Below are 6,703 nucleotides of genomic sequence, written 5' to 3'. Positions count from 1 at the left end.
CACGGCTCCGCTCCGTACACCTCGTACACACACGTCTCCACTCCGTACACCTCGTACACACACGGCTCCGCTCTGTACACCTCGTACACACACGGCTCTGCTCCGTACACCTCGTACACACACGGCTCCGCTCAGCACACCTCGTACACACACGGCTCCGCTCAGCACACCTCGTACACACACGGCTCCGCTCCGTACACCTCGTACACACACGGCTCCGCTCAGCACACCTCGTACACACACGGCTCCGCTCAGCACACCTCGTACACACACGTCTCCGCTCCGTACACACACGGCTCCGCTCCGTACACCTCGTACACACACGTCTCCGCTCCGTACACCTCGTACACACACGGCTCCGCTCCGTACACCTCGTACACACACGGCTCTGCTCCGTACACCTCGTACACACACGGCTCCGCTCCGTACACCTCGTACACACACGGCTCCGCTCCGTACACCTCGTACACACACGGCTCCGCTCCGTACACCTCGTACACACACGTCTCCGCTCCGTACACCTCGTACACACACGGCTCCGCTCCGTACACCTCGTACACACACGGCTCCGCTCCGTACACCTCGTACACACACGGCTCTGCTCCGTACGCCTCGTACACACACGGCTCCGCTCCGTACACCTCGTACACACACGGCTCTGCTCCGTACGCCTCGTACACACACGGCTCCGCTCCGCACACCTCGTACACACACGGCTCCGCTCCGTACACCTCGTACACACACGGCTCCGCTCCGTACACCTCGTACACACACGTCTCCGCTCCGTACACCTCGTACACACACGGCTCCGCTCCGTACACCTCGTACACACACGTCTCCGCTCCGTACACCTCGTACACACACGGCTCTGCTCCGTACACCTCGTACACACACGGCTCCGCTCCGTACACCTCGTACACACACGGCTCCGCTCCGTACACCTCGTACACACACGGCTCCGCTCCGTACACATCGTACACACACGGCTCTGCTCCGTACACATCGTACACACACGGCTCTGCTCCGTACGCCTCGTACACACACGGCTCCGCTCCGCACACCTCGTACACACACGGCTCCGCTCCGTACACCTCGTACACACACGGCTCCGCTCCGTACACCTCGTACACACACGGCTCCGCTCCGTACACCTCGTACACACACGGCCCTGCTCCGTACACCTCGTACACACACGGCTCTGCTCCGTACACCTCGTACACACTCGGCTCTGCTACATCCACACTGTAAACCCCTCCTGACCCCACACATAAACGTCCCCTCATCCAGCACCATGACAACCAGCACAGCAGAGTCCTGCATACACTGAGGAGCTGATCATGTGACCCCTGACTCCTCCCCTCCATGTGACATCATCACAGGTCCTGGAAGCACAGAGCAGCCACATGTATACTGTGCGGCTCTGCAGGTGGAGGTAGGTGCAGGGTATTATATATCTAGTGTGCGGCTCTGCAGGAGGAGGTAGGTGCAGGGTATTATATATCTAGTGTGCGGCTCTGCAGGTGGAGGTAGGTGCAGGGTATTATATATCTAGTGTGCGGCTCTGCAGGTGGAGGTAGGTGCAGGGTATTATATATCTAGTGTGCGGCTCTGCAGGTGGAGGTAGGTGCAGGTTATTATATATCTAGTGTGCGGCTCTGCAGGTGGAGGTAGGTGCAGGGTATTATATATCTAGTGTGCGGCTCTGCAGGTGGAGGTAGGTGCAGGGTATTATATATCTAGTGTGCGGCTCTGCAGGTGGAGGTAGGTGCAGGGTATTATATATCTAGTGTGCGGCTCTGCAGGTGGAGGTAGGTGCAGGGTATTATATATCTAGTGTGCGGCTCTGCAGGTGGAGGTAGGTGCAGGGTATTATATATCTAGTGTGCGGCTCTGCAGGTGGAGGTAGGTGCAGGGTATTATATATCTAGTGTGCGGCTCTGCAGGTGGAGGTAGGTGCAGGGTATTATATATCTAGTGTGCGGCTCTGCAGGTGGAGGTAGGTGCAGGTTATTATATATCTAGTGTGCGGCTCTGCAGGTGGAGGTAGGTGCAGGTTATTATATATCTAGTGTGCGGCTCTGCAGGTGGAGGTAGGTGCAGGGTATTATATATCTAGTGTGCGGCTCTGCAGGTGGAGGTAGGTGCAGGGTATTATATATCTAGTGTGCGGCTCTGCAGGAGGAGGTAGGTGCAGGGTATTATATATCTAGTGTGCGGCTCTGCAGGTGGAGGTAGGTGCAGGGTATTATATATCTAGTGTGCGGCTCTGCAGGAGGAGGTAGGTGCAGGGTATTATATATCTAGTGTGCGGCTCTGCAGGTGGAGGTAGGTGCAGGGTATTATATATCTAGTGTGCGGCTCTGCAGGTGGAGGTAGGTGCAGGGTATTATATATCTAGTGTGCGGCTCTGCAGGAGGAGGTAGGTGCAGGGTATTATATATCTAGTGTGCGGCTCTGCAGGTGGAGGTAGGTGCAGGGTATTATATATCTAGTGTGCGGCTCTGCAGGTGGAGGTAGGTGCAGGGTATTATATATCTAGTGTGCGGCTCTGCAGGTGGAGGTAGGTGCAGGGTATTATATATCTAGTGTGCGGCTCTGCAGGTGGAGGTAGGTGCAGGGTATTATATATCTAGTGTGCGGCTCTGCAGGTGGAGGTAGGTGCAGGGTATTATATATCTAGTGTGCGGCTCTGCAGGTGGAGGTAGGTGCAGGGTATTATATATCTAGTGTGCGGCTCTGCAGGTGGAGGTAGGTGCAGGGTATTATATATCTAGTGTGCGGCTCTGCAGGTGGAGGTAGGTGCAGGGTATTATATATCTAGTGTGCGGCTCTGCAGGTGGAGGTAGGTGCAGGGTATTATATATCTAGTGTGCGGCTCTGCAGGTGGAGGTAGGTGCAGGGTATTATATATCTAGTGTGCGGCTCTGCAGGTGGAGGTAGGTGCAGGGTATTATATATCTAGTGTGCGGCTCTGCAGGTGGAGGTAGGTGCAGGGTATTATATATCTAGTGTGCGGCTCTGCAGGTGGAGGTAGGTGCAGGGTATTATATATCTAGTGTGCGGCTCTGCAGGAGGAGGTAGGTGCAGGGTATTATATATCTAGTGTGCGGCTCTGCAGGTGGAGGTAGGTGCAGGGTATTATATATCTAGTGTGCGGCTCTGCAGGTGGAGGTAGGTGCAGGGTATTATATATCTAGTGTGCGGCTCTGCAGGTGGAGGTAGGTGCAGGGTATTATATATCTAGTGTGCGGCTCTGCAGGTGGAGGTAGGTGCAGGGTATTATATATCTAGTGTGCGGCTCTGCAGGAGGAGGTAGGTGCAGGGTATTATATATCTAGTGTGCGGCTCTGCAGGAGGAGGTAGGTGCAGGGTATTATATATCTAGTGTGCGGCTCTGCAGGTGGAGGTAGGTGCAGGGTATTATATATCTAGTGTGCGGCTCTGCAGGTGGAGGTAGGTGCAGGGTATTATATATCTAGTGTGCGGCTCTGCAGGTGGAGGTAGGTGCAGGGTATTATATATCTAGTGTGCGGCTCTGCAGGTGGAGGTAGGTGCAGGGTATTATATATCTAGTGTGCGGCTCTGCAGGTGGAGGTAGGTGCAGGGTATTATATATCTAGTGTGCGGCTCTGCAGGTGGAGGTAGGTGCAGGGTATTATATATCTAGTGTGCGGCTCTGCAGGTGGAGGTAGGTGCAGGGTATTATATATCTAGTGTGCGGCTCTGCAGGTGGAGGTAGGTGCAGGGTATTATATATCTAGTGTGCGGCTCTGCAGGTGGAGGTAGGTGCAGGGTATTATATATCTAGTGTGCGGCTCTGCAGGAGGAGGTAGGTGCAGGGTATTATATATCTAGTGTGCGGCTCTGCAGGTGGAGGTAGGTGCAGGGTATTATATATCTAGTGTGCGGCTCTGCAGGTGGAGGTAGGTGCAGGGTATTATATATCTAGTGTGCGGCTCTGCAGGTGGAGGTAGGTGCAGGGTATTATATATCTAGTGTGCGGCTCTGCAGGTGGAGGTAGGTGCAGGGTATTATATATCTAGTGTGCGGCTCTGCAGGTGGAGGTATGTGCAGGGTATTATATATCTAGTGCGCGGCTCTGCAGGTGGAGGTAGGTGCAGGGTATTATATATCTAGTGTGCGGCTCTGCAGGTGGAGGTAGGTGCAGGGTATTATATATCTAGTGTGCGGCTCTGCAGGTGGAGGTAGGTGCAGGGTATTATATATCTAGTGTGCGGCTCTGCAGGTGGAGGTAGGTGCAGGGTATTATATATCTAGTGTGCGGCTCTGCAGGTGGAGGTAGGTGCAGGGTATTATATATCTAGTGTGCGGCTCTGCAGGTGGAGGTAGGTGCGGGGTATTATATATCTGTGTGCGGCTCTGCAGGTGGAGGTAGGTGCGGGGTATTATATATCTAGTGTGCGGCTCTGCAGGAGGAGGTAGGTGCGGGGTATTATATATCTAGTGTGCGGCTCTGCAGGTGGAGGGAGGTGCAGGGTATTATATATCTAGTGTGCGGCTCTGCAGGTGGAGGGAGGTGCAGGGTATTATATATCTAGTGTGCGGCTCTGCAGGTGGAGGTAGGTGCAGGTTATTATATATCTGGTGTGCGGCTCTGCAGGTGGAGGTAGGTGCAGGGTATTATATATCTAGTGTGCGGCTCTGCAGGTGGAGGTAGGTGCAGGGTATTATATATCTAGTGTGCGGCTCTGCAGGTGGAGGTAGGTGCAGGGTATTATATATCTAGTGTGCGGCTCTGCAGGTGGAGGTAGGTGCAGGGTATTATACATACCTCCCAACCGTCCCGGATACAGCGGGACATTCACGCTTTACGTTGTTTGTCCCGTTGCCACGGGTGGGACGGCCGGCTCCCGGGCTCCGCCCACCCACTCTCTCTCCGCCTCCCTGCTTTTCCCTCCTACCTCCCAGTAAGACGTGGCATAACACAGTCAGAGAGGAGCGCTGCTGCTGGTACAGTAACATCTCCTCCCCGGCGCTGATTTCCCAACCCTCCCCCCCCCCCCCCCCCCTCACCCCCGGCCGGAGCCTGTCTGTGCCGTGTGCGGTCGGCCGGCCGCCTGTCTGTGAGGGCGGCCCGCCGCCTCATTGTGCGGGCTGCCGGCCGCTTCTCTGTGCGGGCGGCCGGCCGCTTCTCTGTGCAGGCGGCCGGCCGCTTCTCTGTGCGTGCGGCCGGCCGCCTCTCTGTTCCGGCGGCCGGCCGCCTGTTCCCCCAGGCAGAGCATCTCACCCTCTCTCTCCCCCTCCCCATTCCCACAGGCAGAGCATCGCACCCTCTCTCTCCCCCGGCCCCTCCCCATTCCCCCAGGCAGAGCATCGCACCCTCTCTCTCCCCCTCCCCATTCCCCCAGGCAGAGCATCGCACCCTCTCTCTCCCCCTCCCCATTCCCCCAGGCAGAGCATCTCACCCTCTCTCTCCCCCTCCCCATTCCCCCAGGCAGAGCATCGCACCCTCTCTCTCCCCCGGCCCCTCCCCATTCCCCCAGGCAGAGCATCGCACCCTCTCTCTCCCCCTCCCCATTCCCCCAGGCAGAGCATCGCACCCTCTCTCTCCCCCGGCCCCTCCCCATTCCCCCAGGCAGAGCATCGCACCCTCTCTCTCCCCCTCCCCATTCCCCCAGGCAGAGCATCGCACCCTCTCTCTCCCCCGGCCCCTCCCCATTCCCCCAGGCAGAGCATCGCACCCTCTCTCTCCCCCTCCCCATTCCCCCAGGCAGAGCATCGCACCCTCTCTCTCCCCCTCCCCATTCCCCCAGGCAGAGCATCGCACCCTCTCTCTCTCCCCCCTTCCCCCAGGCAGAGCATCGCACCCTCTCTCTCCCCCTCCCCATTCCCCCATGCAGAGCATCGCACCCTCTCTCTCCCCCTCCCCATTCCCCCAGGCAGAGCATCACACCCTCTCTCTCTCCCCCCTTCCCCCAGGCAGAGCATCGCACCCTCTCTCTCTCCCCCCTTCCCCCAGGCAGAGCATCGCACCCTCTCTCTCCCCCTCCCCATTCCCCCAGGCAGAGCATCGCACCCTCTCTCTCCCCCCTCCCCATTCCCCCAGGCAGAGCATCGCACCCTCTCTCTCCCCCTCCCCATCCCCCCAGGCAGAGCATCGCACCCTCTCTCTCCCCCGGCCCCTCCCCATTCCCCCAGGCAGAGCATCGCACCCTCTCTCTCCCCCTCCCCATTCCCCCATGCAGAGCATCGCACCCTCTCTCTCCCCCTCCCCATTCCCCCATGCAGAGCATCGCACCCTCTCTCTCCCCCTCCCCATTCCCCCATGCAGAGCATCGCACCCTCTCTCTCCCCCGGCCCCTCCCCATTCCCCCAGGCAGAGCATCGCACCCTCTCTCTCTCCCCCCTTCCCCCAGGCAGAGCATCGCACCCTCTCTCTCCCCCTCCCCATTCCCCCAGGCAGAGCATCGCACCCTCTCTCTCCCCCTCCCCATTCCCCCAGGCAGAGCATCGCACCCTCTCTCTCCCCCTCCCCATCCCCCCAGGCAGAGCATCGCACCCTCTCTCTCCCCCTCCCCATTCCCCCAGGCAGAGCATCGCACCCTCTCTCTCCCCCTCCCCATTCCCCCATGCAGAGCATCGCACCCTCTCTCTCCTCCGGCCCCTCCCCATTCCCCCAGGCAGAGCATCGCACCCTCTCTCTCCCCCTCCCCATTCCCCCATGCAGAGCATCGCACCCTCT

This window comes from Anomaloglossus baeobatrachus, assembly GCF_048569485.1.
Source record: "Anomaloglossus baeobatrachus isolate aAnoBae1 chromosome 5 unlocalized genomic scaffold, aAnoBae1.hap1 SUPER_5_unloc_13, whole genome shotgun sequence".
NCBI lineage: Eukaryota > Metazoa > Chordata > Amphibia > Anura > Aromobatidae > Anomaloglossus > Anomaloglossus baeobatrachus.
Note: the sequence above shows the minus strand (reverse complement) of the source record.